The following is a 16,994-nucleotide window of genomic DNA, read 5'->3' on the forward strand; positions in this document are numbered from 1 at the left end:
TGCACAACGCAGTATGACCCTCTTATCCACAATTTCAGTATCCATGTTTTCACTTCATACAGTCTCCAAAAAAAGATCTCCCTACCCCTCTGGAAGTGTTTCAGGCCTCTCTAGTTCTTCTAGTGCATATCTATCATACGCTTCCAGTCCAAGTATAGTTAAAATATTAAGATTTGTTATTATTCAGTTCCAGGTATCAATGGGATGGGTTCTTGGACCATTTCCTCTTGGATATGGGGATTGTACTATACACTATGTACTATTCCCTCAGTGGCGTGTTGGGTTAAATGACTGAGCTGCTGAACTTGCTGACCGAAAGGTCAGCAGTTCAAATCCGGGAAGCAGGGTAAGCTCCCATTGTTAGCCCCAGTTTCTGCCAACCTAGCAGTTCGAAAACATGCAAATGTAAGTAGATCAATAGGTACCACTCCGGCGGGAAGGTAACGCCGCTACATGCAGTCATGCCGGCCACATGACCTTGGAGGTGTCTATGGACAACGCCGGTTCTTCAGCTTAGAAATGGAGATGAGCACCACCCTCCAGAGTTGGACACAACTAGACTTAATGTCAAGGGGAAAGCTTTACCTTTACTATACACTTTTGGAAGTGCTGCTCAGCCAGTGCACTGTGATCAGAGGGGTGCAGCAACCTTTGACCTAAATAATCTTAGTATATATTGAGCAATAAACGTACTGGTAATACAGGGATATCTGGGGGGGGGGGCACAAACTCCCCATCCCTGATGTAGTAGATGCCAAGCAGAATAGCTAGTGCTAGACTGGATGGTCAGATAGGCTGAAATCCTGTGGCTCACTACACTAGTTCAACTAGAGAGGTTATATTAAGGGATCTACTTTTTCTTTGACCTGCATAAGTAATTATTGGATAACTCCATATACAAGTGGTTGGTAGTGCCTACAGTGCTCAGCTCTGCTCACCCCAACCCAAACTAATTGGTCACCGGGTATGCTGGAAATGTTTCCTCAGTCCATTGCCAGGATTGTTGCCTACATCCTCCTTCCATGCACTCCTGCACTCTGCATAAGTATATTGGCAGAACTTTATGATCTGCCCGCTATATGTCAGAACACAGCCAGAGGTGGCTTGATGCTGGGCAGCTTCTGATGTCTGGTTTATGGCCAATATCAAGTTTATGGATGTCAATTAATTTAATGGTGTTTTATTCTCCTCCTCTGAAAGCCTTCCCAGACTTATATGCTGCCCCAAAATCACTCTCTGACTTCTAAAGTGGGGTTTGGGAGGATACAGGGCTCTTTAAGATAAAACCTCATGGCTCTACTTACAGCAGCTGTTCTATCAATAAAGTTGCCAGATATCTGAGTGCTGACTGAACCTCAGAGAATTGCTATACATCCCCAGGTCTCCAGGCAAACAAGCAGGCAGACCTCAGAGAGATCCTATGATAGAGAAGAAGAGTCCTATTTTTGTGTGTGAAAGAGTAATTTTAAAGATCTGACAGTCACCTCTGCGCATTCTTAGCTTACCCCATGGATCTCTGGCTCAGTGCAAAGATATTGTACCTGTGGAAAGTCAGTGTAGCTACAAGGCAGGAGCAAGGAGAAAGGAAGGGGGGGGGGGACAAGAGTGTGTGTCAAAGGTCAGACGTCAACTGAGAGCCAAAATATAGTTTAATAAAGTAATAGTCCCAAAATAGTTCAGTAAATTAACAAAGACTTGAAACACTTAATCTTCAGTGTTATTAGGCAGTCAAAGTAGGAAAAACGCCAAAAGCATTAATTGGCATATAATCCGGATTAACCAGAGATATAATCCGGATTTAACATAGAATACTTGAACTCAGCCCAAAAGCTCAAAACAGGCTTAAAATGGCAAAACAAACAAAGGCAAACAGTTATGAAGCCCCAAAAACTTTCCCAAAACCCAGAAGTACAACAGCGATTTCAAACTGAAACAAGAACCCAAACCCGGCTAAAAAGCTCCTTGCTGTGAGCAGCAAAAGCAAGTGAAACTGGAAGACGCTGAAGAGTTAGCGGCAAACCACTGCAGAGACAAACGCCGAGCCAGGAGTTAAAGGAGCAGAATGCTGAAACGTAGTCAAGCCGGTCCGAAGTCGGGATAAGGAGAATGCGTCAGGGTCGGAAACAAAGCCAGTAGTCAGCAACAGTAGACAGCCACAAAGACAGGAACGACGCCAAGCCGATTTTGGGAGCGAAGAGATAAGCCGAGTTGAGTTCCAGTCCAAGGTCCAAGGGGTGAAGTCATCACAAGAAGGTCCACGTCATGGAATGGCACAAAGAGCCAAGACAACGGAGGCGAACAGCAGCTAATGCAAAATAGTAATAACAGTGCAGTCCAGGGAAACCCACACAATTCCAGCCCTCCGTTGCAGAATAACCCGGATTAAATTTACATCTGTTGCAAAGTCCCAAGCCAGTCTTCAGAATCACATACAGGAAACCCAATGATGTCCAGCAACACCTTGCCACACGCAAAGCATAGTGACCCAACATCCCCAATTTATTTAGGTTTCCTTGGGCGTCCAAACCTCTAACGCCCTTGGATCAGCCGTCCCAAACTCCTCATCAGAGTCAAGATCATCCTGCCCACACCCAACTCTATCCATACCTGTGGAACTACCCTCATTCCTCCAGGCAGACCATGTGGGATCTGCATTTATAGCATCCATGGACCCAGATTCCTCCCCCAAGATCCTCCGAAGCCCGTGCCCAATCTATGCCAACTTCCTCTGACACCACTGGTTCCTCAGCATCCATTTCCAGTTCAAAGTCCCCACATGAATCTTCCTCAAAAGACTCCTCATCAATCTCCCTGATTCTCTTCCTGTATAAATCTTCCAGCAAGCCCTCCTCGCGAGGGTTCTTCCTTCCTCTCTTGATCCATCCATTATCACTCACAGCCTCAGAAGACTCATTCACAACAGTGTGTGTGTACACTTGAGTCTTTGGTCCCACTTGAAGCAAGTCAGAGAGTGCCAGTTTTCTGACTCACAAGCTTTTTTATTGTACAACTTCTGGCTGCAGTAATGCAAGACCTGGAGAAAAACCAGCAAGCTTTCGACAATCTCCAACACTAGCAATGGACTTGGGAAAACATCTATGTGTCATGTATGCACCTCTGTACGGCACACACATGGGAATCAAGACCTAGTAGTAGCTGATGCATTTTCTGAATGCATTTCACCATCTTCATAACTATAAAAATAATTTTTAAAGCTATGGGTTTTTTCTCCCTGGCCATGGGTTGCTATATCATACTATGACCCCCTTATCCATGAACTCAATATTCACCATTTCACTAACCTATATTTCCAAAAAGACCATCCCAAAGTGTTTGTGAGCCTTTCTAGGTCCTATAATATAATTCTATAGTGTTCTTCCAATTCAAACATTCCCCAGAATAGCACTGGGGAACCTAGAGAGGCCCACAAACGGAAGTGTTTGTGGGCTTTTCTAGCTTCTCTGGTGCTATTCTTGGGACAAAAAAGGTTGCAAGTGGAAACATTTAAGAAGCCCTGGTCTAGGGAGCCTGGAGGGCTGCAAAACCAATAATCTTGAACCCCAGGGCTACATTTTCAAATTTCTTCTTTTCTGCCTCTGCAGTTGGTGCATAAACCTGGGTTATGACTGTAGTGTTTTCCTTAGAGTCTTACCAATATTATTCAGTCATACTTTTCATTGTATCCTTTAACTGCTTTTGTTATATCACTGCTAACTATGAATACCCCATTTCTTCATAGATTTTCATTGCTTGAATAAAAGACTGTAATTATCTAACTCAAACTGTCCCATTCTGAATTAGAGCAATATAAAGGGGTCATGGATAGTGAGATGGGGACAGTGGATAGCGAAATCCATGGCAAGGATACCGAGATCTGTTAAGTGGATAACCGCTACTGGCTGTGATCTGTGCCTGGTGAGACTATTCTCTCAAACCAGAGGCGACTTGCAGTTTCTCAAGTTGCTCCTGATATGGAAAAAAACCCCAAATAACCAAGATATCAGGGAGGATGTTGTTTTGCCCTGTGTTTTTCTTTATAAAATAGTACATCGACATCCAACTCTTTCCATGTCAAGAGGCATACTCATCTGCCAGAAGTGCTGTGATTGTGTTGGACTGGATGGCCCTTGTGATCTCTTTCAACTCTATGAATTTACTTCTAGGTTCTTTTGTTTCCTCAGAGCACAATCCCAAACCATTCTTGTTCAATCTGGTGTCCTCAAGTTGGCTTGGTGTTGATAGGAATTGTATTTAAATAAGTCTGGGACACATCAGATTGGAAAAAGCTGCCAAAAGCCAAGAAGTGAGCTACTTTGGTGCTGACTCTCTTTGAACTAGCACCAGGGTGGTCAGGCTCTTTGAAATAGCTGAACATCAACCTGGGATCAATCCCTCCAATGCATTCCAATGAAATGCAAAGAAGCCTACATTTCCTCCAATAAATAACTTTGTGTTAGTTAATGGTTGTGGAGTTGGATGTAAAAATGATGCAGAGTGGGTTGGGCTGGGTTGGGCTGGAAGTGGTGAAATGATGTTTGGGGAAGCTTTTGAAAGTATAATTGAGCTAATGGAAGCTCAGCAAGTGCTTCATTTTGGGGAGGGGGAGTAATTGGCCCCGGTTTTTGTCACTTGCGTCCATTTAAAAACTTAGCTTTTCTCTTCTTTATTGATTTTTCCCTTAACAAAGTGAGGCACTTAAAGGCAATTTCTGAAAGCCCCAAATGATTAATAAAACCCCATTTCCCTCTCTCATTAAAACAAAGGAATTAGAAGCCACCACTTGATTTGTTTAACAATCCTGCAAAAACTTCACCGGAAGCTGTTAACAATGTCTGATTTCTTGTTGTGAAGTAATGGATCAAGAAATTTGAAATACACACACAGAGAGAGCCTTCAGAATGAGAAGTATCTGGTGTATTGAGTCAACATATCTTCTACCCTAAAGGATCCTGTATGATAGTTTCTTATTAGGAATGTCAGTGTCCTATTTTACAGAGGTCATTGCTATATTTGAAGGTGTCTGTTTGTCCAGCGTTAGCATTTCCAGTTCCTATGTATAGAGGTGAGAGCTGGACAGTGAAGCTGATAGAAAGAAAAACTACTCATTTGAAAAGTGATACTGTAGGAGAGCGAGTTCTATGGATACCATGGATTGCTAACAAGACAAATAAATGGGCCCTTATTATCCACCGGGGTTTGGTTCCAGGTCCCCACATGTCACTTTTATATACTTGCATAGTTAAATAGTGTCCCTTATATAAAAAAGAAAAATAAAGTATTGCTTTTTGGGAATTTTTAATATATATATTTTAAAGTCAATGGTAGATCTGTGGATACAAAGAGCAGGCTGTACCATGAGCTTTTGTTTTCGTGTCAGGAGCGACTTGAGAAACTGCAAGTTGCTTCTGGTGTGAGAGAATTGGCTGTCTGCAAGGATGTTGCCCAGGAGATGCCCGGATGTTTGATGTTTTACTATCCTTGTGGGAGGTTTCTCTCATGTCCCTGCATGGAGCTGGAGCTGACAGAGGGAGCTTATCTGTGCTCTCCACGGATTCAAACCTTCTGGTCAGCAACTTAACCTTCAAGTCAGCAGTCCTGCCAGCACAAGGGTTTAACTCATTTGTGCCACCGGGGGCTCCTTACTTGGGGATGAAAAATTAACTCATTCACTACATCCTCCCTTATACAATGTATTTGGAATATCTCTTATCCAAATTCTGACCCATTTTTGAGGTTGCTGTTACAAGTAGCCCAGGGCCATATTTTTGTGGTGCGTTTACCCTGTAATTTAATGCAATTTGACACCAATTTACCTGCCATGGCACAATGCTATAGAATCAGGGGATTTGTAATTTGGTGAGGCATCAACACTATGTGGCAAAGAAGGCTAAAGACCTTGTAAAACAACAACTCCAATAATCTATAGCATTGAGCTCTGGCAATTAAAGTGGTGCCAAACTGCATTAGCTTGACAGGGTAGATGCACCCATGGACACTATTGTGTTGGCTCACAGTATGTTGGCATATTATTCTAGAGAGAGGTAGCCACAATGAGTGAGGATTAAGAGAGGATTGTTGTAGCTGACGAGCAAAAAGGTTGGAGGCCAAGAAGATTCATATGGAAGATGGTTTGCTCCCTAGGTTACACGAATGCAGGTATCAACTGATTTGGATGAAAAGATGCAAATAAACCCATGTTCAAAGGATCAGATTAAGTAACCGTCTCCTTGTATGTAATTGCCTTTGAAAGTTTATCAGGTCTGTGATGGGAAACGTGTGAGAGAATGGGAAGGTCAGAGGAGGATGGAAGGAGAATCTGAGGCCTCTTCTACACTGCCATATAAAATCCAGATTGTCTGCTTTTAACTGGATTATCTGGCAGTAGAGACTCATATACTCTAGTTCAAAGCAGATAATCTGGGATCAGATCCAAGGATATAGGGCAGTGTTAGAAGGGGCCTGAGAAAACTGAGATCTGGAAGGGTTAAAGAATTTAAAATATAAGGAGGCGTGGGAAGAAAACAGACTCTTTGGCCTTTGGATGAGAAAAATAGACATGCCCATCCAAATTAAGAATCACTTTAGTGCACTTTAGGTGAGCGGTTTATGATCTTCCAACAACTTCCATCATGTCCAACTATTTTGCAGTTTTGTTTCTGGGGCTGATGGAATGTGGAGTCCAACAGGATCCCAAGGCATATGACCATCTAATCCAGCATCCCTTTGTCAGCAGGAACTAGTTGGACATCAGTACAGATATCACAAGACAGACACAAATTTGGTGACCTTTTCCAGCACCCAGTATTTAAGGAATGCTCTCCCTGTAAACGAAGGTTCCACTAAACATGGAGGCTGGAAGCTGACTCATCTGGTCTGTTTTTATACCTGTGATGGCAATGATGGGGTGAGGGAAAGGAGAAGCGTTTCACAGTATTTTAGCTGGCAAAATGGATATGCTGGCAGAACATTTTGTCATTGTAGCTGCCTCTGTACAAATGTCGGAAATGTATTAAAGAAAAGTTTACAATGAATTAATTTTAGTAAGCTTAAAATATTGACTGCATTTAAATTGAAAGAGGGACATTTTAAACAATTACATTAAGTTTAGATTTGATTTTTAATGTATATTACATTGCTATATAAGAAGCCTTACCAAAGTCAAGGTGAAAAATCCAACCCCATTTGTTACTGGTTTGAGATTTGGAGAAAAGGAAACATCTGCTTGAAGTTTATCTTGCTTTTCCTTCCTCTCCTTGTAATCCCATCTCGTGAATCTCCCCCTTTCTTGAGTTTATTCATTCCCCCTTGAATTTTAGTAAAAGTCCGGGGATAAGAGATTCAAAATTCAATTTTCCTGGCGCAGATAATGAAATACTAAGTTATATTGGTGTGGAAATCCAGAAGACCAAACATACATAAAGACCACACCTCTTCTAGGCTTTCATTGTCATTTGTTAGCTTAACATCTTTTCATATTGAAAATAACTAAGATACCATTCTCCAGTCATCAATGAAGATAAGTTCTTTCCATTTGATAAATTTTATAATTAGGCACACAAGCTTTGTGATTTTTAATGGAATCTATATTTTAAATCCCCTTTTGGATGGAGTGGGTTATATTTGGAATTATTGCACTGAATTCCTTTTAAGGTTCTTTGCCAGATAAAATCTTTGTATAAATGCACCTATAATTGTATTAGTTACCGTACTTTTTAGTGTATTACTTTGCTTGCATTGCAAAGGGCTCAAGGTAACTTGTGTCACTCTGCATTCAATTACTGAGATTGCTAATACCAAAACCATACTAATCCAGTTGATCCTACATGATCTACTTTTGAGTAAGGGCCCTTTCAGGCAGGCCCCAAAATGTGGGGCCTGTCACACTTTTACCAGAGACGTCTGAACGTCTGGTTTCCTTGATTTCTTCTGAATTAATTAGATATCTGGTAAGACTGGATCTTAGGTAAGATCTGGGCCTTACCAGGTGTGGGTCCAATCCACATAGCCATCTTGGAGTCCAGAAAACCAGGAGGGCACCCAACCCACCTCCAAACTTGAAAAATAAACCATTAAAATTTAAAACAATGTACCTGGCCGCTATCAAGGTACCTTGGAGTCCTCCTGGCATGTAGAAATGGTGCGCCAGGGGACATACACACACCGGTCTCCTGATGCATAATTTTATGAGCCAGAAGAACGCCAAGAGTATCTTAATGGCGGCCAAGTATGTTTTAAAAAATTTTAAGGGCTTATCTTGGGGGGCTTCTGGGTGTCTAGAAAGCCCAGGTTTGGGGGCTCTTGTGGGGACAGAAACCCATGCCAAAACAGGTTTTAAAAACCCGCTTCGACTGGGTTTTTACCCCTGTCTGGAAGCGCTCTCAATGTTTGAATCTTGTGACTGTAGCTGTGTACTTCCTCAATCCTGAGGGGCAAACCAGGTGAGTAGTGTAAGATTTGTTGGTTGTTTGGTACCTTATTTAATATTCTTTAATAACTTAGTATGAGTCATTAGGTTGTTTTAGGGCATGAATTATGTGTATAATGCGCTTAAAGCTTTTTGAAAAGTTTATAATATGTCTATGCTTATATATCATATGCAGGGCTGTAGCCGGGAAGGGGGAGGTTAGGGGTTCAACACTCCCCCCCCCAGTAACACCATCCCAGTTTACCCCAGTAAACCTGGTTTACTCGTGAATTTTAACTGCTTAACCATATCCCCATGAGTGTCCACTGAAGTTTAATAAAGTTTCATCAGTATTATAGGAGGGAAGTGTGTAAGTGACTGTCGCAAAGTCACCCATTAACAGAAATTGCTGAAGTGAGGATCCAAAGCCACTCTAAATCTAGTATTCCGCCTCCTAAATTAACCCCAGCTCTCAATTGGTCATGCTCTAAAGATATTATTATGACTTGCAAGATCCAACTTAGGTCAGACCACATGAATGCAATACACGTATACAAAATAGACCTCTTTTCCTGACAGCAGGAAATCTATATACAAAACTTTATTACAGTCCATAGACCCACAGCTGTTGAATAAATAGCATACAGGAAATCTATATTGTACAAAGCTGGCCTACTATTGGGCAGGGTGAGGCAGCCACCTCAGACAGATGACACTGAGCAAGGTGTTTACGGAGAGAACTGTCAGTCGTGGGGTCCCTAAACTTGCTTAATGGTCTCAATGGCACGTGTTGCCTTTATTCCAAGTTTTAAGAAGGATTCGCTTCCAAGGGGATGCCCTCTTTGTCTCAGACAACATCATGGCTCAGGTCAGTTCTGGCCCTGGGCAAGGAGTTTGGCCAAAATGACAAATATTAAGTGGAATGTAGAGATATAAACCGGACTTAAACATGAATATTTGTGGAACTTTCCTTCTCATTAGTAGGATGATCTGGCCTTCAGGATTGATTGGTTTGATATTTTATTGCAGATTTGTCAATAGGAGATGCTGGAATTAATTTGTCCACCCAAATGACATCATGCAAAAGCTAAGTTTGGCTCCATGGTAGAGAGTGTGGGATAGTGAACAGCAGGCCCTGGGTCAAATCCCAGGTCAACAGAGAACACACTGGGCAGCCTTGAGTAATTTACTACCTCTTAGCCTCCATTTCCTATCTATAAAGTGGGGAGGGATAATGACCTGCCTCCTCTCAAGAATTGTGAGGACACACAAGATAAATATGGTAAGGCACACTGTGCATTAAGTGTGTGCTATATAAATGATAAATTGCAACATGCCCTGGGCCATGTGACACCCACTAACCAATCTCAAATTACAGAATTATTGATTATTGGACAGCATATATCACATGAAACAAAAATAGGCAGATGTGATTGTTCCAGGGTATCATTTTCACCACTTTGAATATCTATTCCATCCTTAATCATAGGCCTGCCATCCTCATGGAACATAATATCAAAGCCAGCGTGGTGTAGTGGTTTGAGTGTTGGACTAGCACTCTGGAGACCAGAGTGCTACTCAGTCATAGAAACTCACTTGTCCTTTGGCAAGTCATGCTATCTCAGCCTCAGAGGAAAGCAATGGCAAACCTCCTCTGAATAAAATAAATTTGTCCAAGAAAACACTAGGATAGGGTTACCGTCAACCAAAGTCACACTGAAGACATATAACAGCATGTATGTTTGCACCTATGCAGATGCAGAAGGATCAGTTGTGCCCCCTCAGCCACTTGCTCCTCAATTCAGGTAGCAATATGTCAGTCCCTTCCTTAATTTGGATTATCTGGAGCCCAGAGGGTGCCTTTTGCATTGAGGCCCCTGAATTCTCCATGCAGGAAGAATTAGCAGCAAAGGCTAGAGGGTATGCACATGAATCCCATTTATTCAATCTGTGTTATGCACAACTGTTCACATTTTGAGGGACACCACAAGGGCACGGCTCAGATGACGTTCCCTTAATACTGAAAAGAGCTAAACAGCCAGAAATATAAACAGACAATGATCCAGCTTTGTGCAACCATTCTCACCTTCTGGCAAACAGCTTGAGGGAGAAATAGAATGAGCCAAAGTTCTTTTTTGCAGCTTTCAAAGCTGCAAAAAGGGAGCAGTTGTGTTAAATAAGTGGTATCTACTAGTGTTCCTTTAAAGAGCCAGATTGTTGTAGTGGCTTGAGTGTCACACTACAATTTTGGAGACCCAGGCTCAAATCCCCACTCAACCATGAAAACCCACCGAGTGGCCATGGGCAAATCATACTAATTGGATTTGTGCGATTTACGTGCATACCCTCTAGTCTTTACTGAAAATGCCCCCTGTAGGTATCTTGTATGGAGAACTCAGGTTGCAAAAGCTACTCTTTTACAATCCATCATCCTTCACAGCTCAGTTTTCTATCTGTCCTACATAAGAAATACTTCTCCCCCTCCCCCCTCCCGCCGCCCACCCTGAATCTCTTTTTCTTCTTCTGACACTATTCACTGATGTTTATTTATGTAATTTTCCTGTGTTCACTTCTGCACTATATAACCACTGGGCATCTCTTTTCTATCAGCTTTGTTTATGCACTTGTAGAGCTGCCAAAGTGAAAATTGTACCTTTACTGGGTCTGTTTCATGACATGCTCCAGAATCTTTCCTGGTATTGATGTCAGGCAGACTGGGTGGTAATTGTTTGGGTCCTATTTTTCCTCCTTATTTAAAATGGGGAAAACATTTGCCTTCTACCAATCTGATGGAACTTCTCTTGTTCTCCAAGAATTCTCAAATGTGATTGCCATTGGTTCTGAAATTACTTCTGCCAGTTCTTTTAATACCCCTGAATGTAGTTCATCTGGCCCTGAAGTCTTGAGTTCATTTAGATTAGTCAGGTATCCCTGTACTACCTCTTTCCCTGTTCTGTGCTGCACTTCCCCTACTGCATCCTCTGCTTCATCCTCCCTAAGTTGAGCACTGTTAACCTTTTTGGAGAAGACTGAGGCAAAGAAGGTATCAAGTTGTTCTGCCTTTTCTCTGTCATATTAGCATTTCATCATGCAGCAGCCCTACCATTTCCTTGTTCTTCCTTTTGCAACAGACATGACCAAAAAGCTTAAACTCATTATGAACTTTGGCTTTTGTAACTTTATTCCTATGGCTATTGCTTTGAATTTCTTTGTGGTCATTCCATTTTTTTGTACATATCCCTTTAAAATCTTAGCTCAATTGAAAGTTCCTTAGACATCCATTCTGGTTTCTTTAGACATCTATTTTTCCTCCTCATTGGAACCGTTTGAAACTGAGCCTCCAATATCTCACTTTTCTGAAACCCACATCTATCATGAACTCCTTTATTATTTTAATATTCCTGACGATAAACTCATACCCAGATTTTCTCTAAGTTTATTGAAGTCAGCTTTCTTAAAATCTAGTCTCCAAGGCAAGTGAGGAATTTGTTGGAACTGATATTCTTGACAGAGTTTGTTACGATATGTAAGAAACCAGTGAGTGTATGTCAACTGCAAAATAAGATGCATGAAGCTGATTGGTTGAGCCATGTCTGGAGAGCTGGTTAAGTCTGGGAGTTTTTGATACTGTTGCATTTTTGTTCAGGCTTGAGCTAAGCAGGTACAGAGAGAGTTTGAAGAGAGAAGCAGAGAGAAAGAGAGATAGATTTTGAAGTGTGCTCTTGCTTCATGGACTGCTGAAGGAATTTATCCACATGGACAAAGGAAAGACTGTTTTAGATCTCTCATGAAAGGATATTATGTGAGTTAGTGCAACTGATCACATTGTAGATATGTTGTACTAGATTTAAGGAGAATAAATTACTTGTTCTTTATTGTTCACCTGCGTGGCACATGTCTTCTTTCTCTGGCAAAGCGGTGTGCGGACTACACATTTTGATTTTTCATTCTGTCACAGACTTTGTCTTCCAACAAACATCAGGATAGTTAAAATCTCCCATTAGTATGGCATCTCTCCTTTCTGAAGGTGTGGTCATCTCTTCTTTGAAGTCATCAATTAGGTCTTCAGTCTGGCTTGGAGTTTTGTTGTAAACACCCACAATAGCATCCCTGTTATTTCTTTCCCCCTTTTTACCCAGATACTGTCAGCCTGACTCCCAGGTTTTACATCATGGATCTCCTTATACTTGGTCTACCAGTGGTTCTTAACCTGGGATCCCCAGATGTTTATGGCCCTAGAAATCCCAGCTAGTTTATCAGCTGTTAGGATTTCTGGGAGTTGAAGGCCAAAAACATCTGGGGACCCCAGGTTGAGAACCACTGTGGTATACAATGCTACTCCTCCTCCTTTTCTGAATGGTCTATTTTTCAGAAATAGGCTATGCAACCAGGTATCAAACAATACCTGTGTCAATCCCTGCTTCTCCATAACCATTAAAGGCTCAGGAGCCATCTCCAGTTTTTGCTCTCACATCCCAGAGATAATCTGGACAGTTAGTTTTTTAGTTCCCCAAGTTCTCCCATTGCCAATTCTACCATCAGTGAGTCAAATGCTTCCCTGCCATAGATCCCCTGTTGCATTGATAACCAGCAGTATAGCTCTATCTTAGTAGTGTGTGTTGTGCTGAATGCTAAACAAGGATGGAAGACACCGGAATTAGACTAGATTCAGATGAGCCAGCTCTTTCCCAAACTGTTACATTCCTGCTTTCTCAGGATCATTTTAGATCTAATAAAAGTGCTAACTTATAATGGTTTTAGATGCCTCCGTTACAATTGTAGCACAATCCACGTGAGATAGAAATGCTCCTGGCATTCATCTAGATTTGAGGCATGACTTGTAATGTACTTACATAACTTCATCCTTCTCCATTACCAGATCACACCATTACTGGCTTCAGAATGCTGTCCCTTTGCTATGGAATCCTAGAACAGAAACCACAGAGTTGCATTACAATTTCAAGGATAGAAAAAAGAATTAGAATGGAGTGAGAACGCTGAGAACATTTGATGTCAAAGTTTTTTGCCCTGAAAATGCAGGGTATTACAGAAGTGGGGCTTAAACATTGAATTCAATGGATAGTGAGGTCAAATTTAGATTAGGATTGTGGATATTGAAGGCCCGTGCCTGGGAAGCATTACACTAAAAGCCCAAAATTTCAGATCAGGTGAAGACAGGTGACAGAGGTTTATTCAATCTGGCCAGAAAGGACATATGTATGACTGATGCCAAAATGTACAAGCATAAACATGAATACAGACAGCATGGATTTTTAAGCAGTTCCATTTCCATTCAAGTTTCCTGCTCTCTCCCCGGGTTGGCTGAGGGAAGAGGCCAACCTGGGCCTGCTCTCTTATTGGCTGGGTTCCGCTGATGTCACTGGTTCCAGCTGGGGATTCTCTCTCAGTTGGGAGGAGATGGCTGAGGTTGGTTTCTGACAGCCTGATCACCTGTAGGAGGTGCCCTTTTGGGAGGGGGCGACCCCAGGAAGTTCTTGTGACCATATTTGGAGGGCTTAGGGGGCTTCTGACTAACATAATAGTCCAACTTTGGATGATAAAGATGGGGCTATGATAGTCAAGTGTCCGGGAAACCTGAAACAAATGGTGGTGATTGCTATCAGGGTCCAGACTTGGATGTATATTGTGAATCCTCATCTTTATAGTTGGCAATCTCTTAGCCCAAGTGGGACATTTGATTACACAAATATCGGCTGGCACTTATCAGATCGGTAGCGGAAACCATCTGTTGATTCACATGTGCACACAATGGGTCCTGATTGTCATCTTTGTCTGGGGCAGCCAGAGGATGTGCCCAATCCCATCTTGTCCAGGAAATTCCTCGGTGGGGTCAGCAGCAAGGTGAAGACCCTTGCGGCTTGCTTTGGCAGAAATCTTATAGCCTATATATATATATATACACACACACACACACAGGAACAGGACAGGGAGCAAAGGATATAAAGTAGACAGAAAGTTATAAGAAAAGATACATATTATTGGAGAGTTAGGAACAATAGAATCTTTGAGGGGGAGTTGCTGTTCTGCTCCATATATGTGCTGATACATATCAGCACATACCTGCAAACTAAAAATAGAAAGATTTTTTTAAAGGAGAGTTGCCTCTGGTCTATCTGCCAATATTGTTATTTGCTGGAATTGTGGAAGCTCAGTGAAGAAAAGAAAAAAATATCTTATTTTGGTTCAGTGTCCCTGTAAAACTATAAATCACAGGGGTGAGTGTGCTGTGTTCAACAACAATAGTGCTACACTTCTGGAAATATCATTGATCAATAGGTCTAGTCTACCTGGAAAACCCACTATGATGATCAAGATTTGTAATTGTCATAGTCATTTCTACTTTTAAATTTAAAAATATGTATTTTGTAGTGAGACAGCCAATATGGCAGGAGTCCTCAAACTTTGGCCCTCCAGCCACCAACTCTCAGAATTCTAGACCATTGATCAATCTGGTTAGCGCTTCTGGGAGTTGGAGGCCCAAACAGCTGGAGGGCCGCAGTTTGCCTGCAATATGGTATAGTGGTTTACATGCTGCAGTAGCACTAAAGGAAATCAAGATTCAAATCCACACTCAGCCACAGGAACCTACTAAGTGACTTTGGGTAAGTCACACTCTCTCAGCTTCAGAGGAAGGCAATGAGAAACCACTTCTGAACACATTTCGCCAAGAAAACCCAATTTTAATGTTAAAAGGTGAAAAAGGTGGCAAAATGCACAGGGAAAGGGATGGATAGTCAAAGTTTTAGGGTTAGTGAATGCATCAGTCAGAAAGGGAAGGAAATATAAACTTTCTGGAGCATACCTGTTCCTTCTGAGGAAAGTTATCTATTGTACAGGGACTCCACATGGCCCCATTAGCACTGAATTGCTGCTGCCTATTGAACAATTAGCACTACATCAGAGGCATGTTTATATATCTTACAAGAGAAGACCAGAACACATGTTTGCATCATGTTCTGGAAGCAATGTGTGTGCATGCACTCTTAGCTTGTGAATGCATCGCATCAAGCTGATTCTCATGTATTGAGGGGGGAGGGCACTAAACACCTAATTTTTATGCTGAAGAGCACTCTGTTGCCATTATTTTTACATTTATTTTAGATTGTAAGCTGTTTTGGCAGGCACTTATCTTGTTTTTATTTCTTGTATCGTACGTCATACAATTTTAAGCACTTAACAAATAAAATACCTTTGCTGAAGAAAGACCAAAGAAACAGTGCTGCTTGTCTTCTGGGAGGGATAAAGGTAAATGAACATATGCTGTCTTTGACCCCTCTGGAATGGAAGGGAAATGGCTTAACTGAAGTCCCAAATATTTTGGGAAAATCTCAGTTTATTAATCCTGTTGTGGCCAAAATAAAATCACCACCTAACAGCACCAAGACAGAATTCCTAACTATATTTTAAACGTTGCTTTATTTAATTTGTTGTTGCATGACTTCAAGTCATTTCCGTCTTATGGGAACCTGAAGGTGACTGTATCACAGGCCTTTTTCTGGGACTGACAATGTATGACTCACCCAAAACCATCTAGTATATTTCCATGGCCAAGTGACCAATCGAATCTTGATTTCAGAATTGTAGCTGCTCATTCCATTATACCATGCTTGAGAAACTGTCTTTATTCCTAATCTTATTTTAACACTTATCTGCTATGAGGTCTTCTCAGCATTGTCCAGACAACAATTTTGATTGGAGTTGTCATCCTAGTGGGACTTCAAGTGAGCAAGGGACAGCTTATTCTTGTTCATGGATCTGGGCTGTAATGCTTTTCTTTCCTGTTTCCTATTTTCCATTGAATTCGATGGGAAGGAAATCACTTTGTAGACTGCAGATAAGAGGATCCATGCCTGGTGAGTGTATGCTAAACTGAAAAGGCCAGGACAGAACAACAACTCACCAGGTTGAACACAAGCCAAAAGAATGCAAGTACAGCAATTTGCTTCAAAATGTAAAAGCATAAACAGAGAAATACAAGACATCTTATACAGTTCTGACAGGTATTCAGACTTTTTGCGCCCTCCCCTGATTGGCTGAAAAAAGGATAGGATCTGTGCCGGGATTGACTGTGAAGGACCAATCAGCTGCAGAGATGTCCCCTGGGAGGGAACAGTCTGGAGAAAACAAATGGTAAAGATATGTTGATGGGCTTTCGATGAATTCAGATGTCCAGTTCTGTGCCAAACAAAGATATGGATCTTAGGAAACAAAGGTGCAAGACTCAAGGGACAAAGGTGCTGATCATGGGTAATTAAGGGCTTGACTCTCGATAAAAGAGATTTAACAAATGCACATCACCTGAGTTTCTGTTTCTGCGGGCAGCAACCTCTCAGCCTCAAGTGAACCATATAGTTAGACAAACAGTTTTGGGTTTATCTGTGCTGACACAGGAAGTCACCTATCATTGCCTACACATAAACAATGGGCCCGGTGATTACCTGGCTTGGGAAACAGCCAGAGGAGTTTGACCAGTCTTCCTGTTCTCAGGGGATTATCTTTGCCAGGTCATGGAGAGTTGACTGTCTCTGGGTTATGTCTTGATACATTTTATATGGCAGTTTATACATTT

The 16,994-nt window shown here is 41.7% G+C and overlaps 1 long non-coding RNA gene across 2 annotated transcripts in view; it reads right to left on the reverse strand.

The window, feature by feature from the left end:
• Positions 1 to 1,631: 1,631 nt before the first annotated feature.
• Positions 1,632 to 16,994, reverse strand: part of LOC103277789 (uncharacterized) — a 39,700-nt gene continuing 24,337 nt past the window's right edge. For both annotated transcript variants that reach the window (XR_010002979.1, XR_010002980.1), the window contains 2 exons: positions 13,258 to 16,294; positions 1,632 to 2,305 (listed from right to left, as the gene is read on the reverse strand). This is a non-coding gene — a long non-coding RNA (uncharacterized LOC103277789). The remainder of the gene's footprint in view (positions 2,306 to 13,257; positions 16,295 to 16,994) is intronic.

This window comes from Anolis carolinensis, chromosome 2 (genome assembly GCF_035594765.1).
Source record: "Anolis carolinensis isolate JA03-04 chromosome 2, rAnoCar3.1.pri, whole genome shotgun sequence".
In the NCBI taxonomy this organism is placed as follows: Eukaryota; Metazoa; Chordata; class Lepidosauria; order Squamata; family Dactyloidae; genus Anolis; species Anolis carolinensis.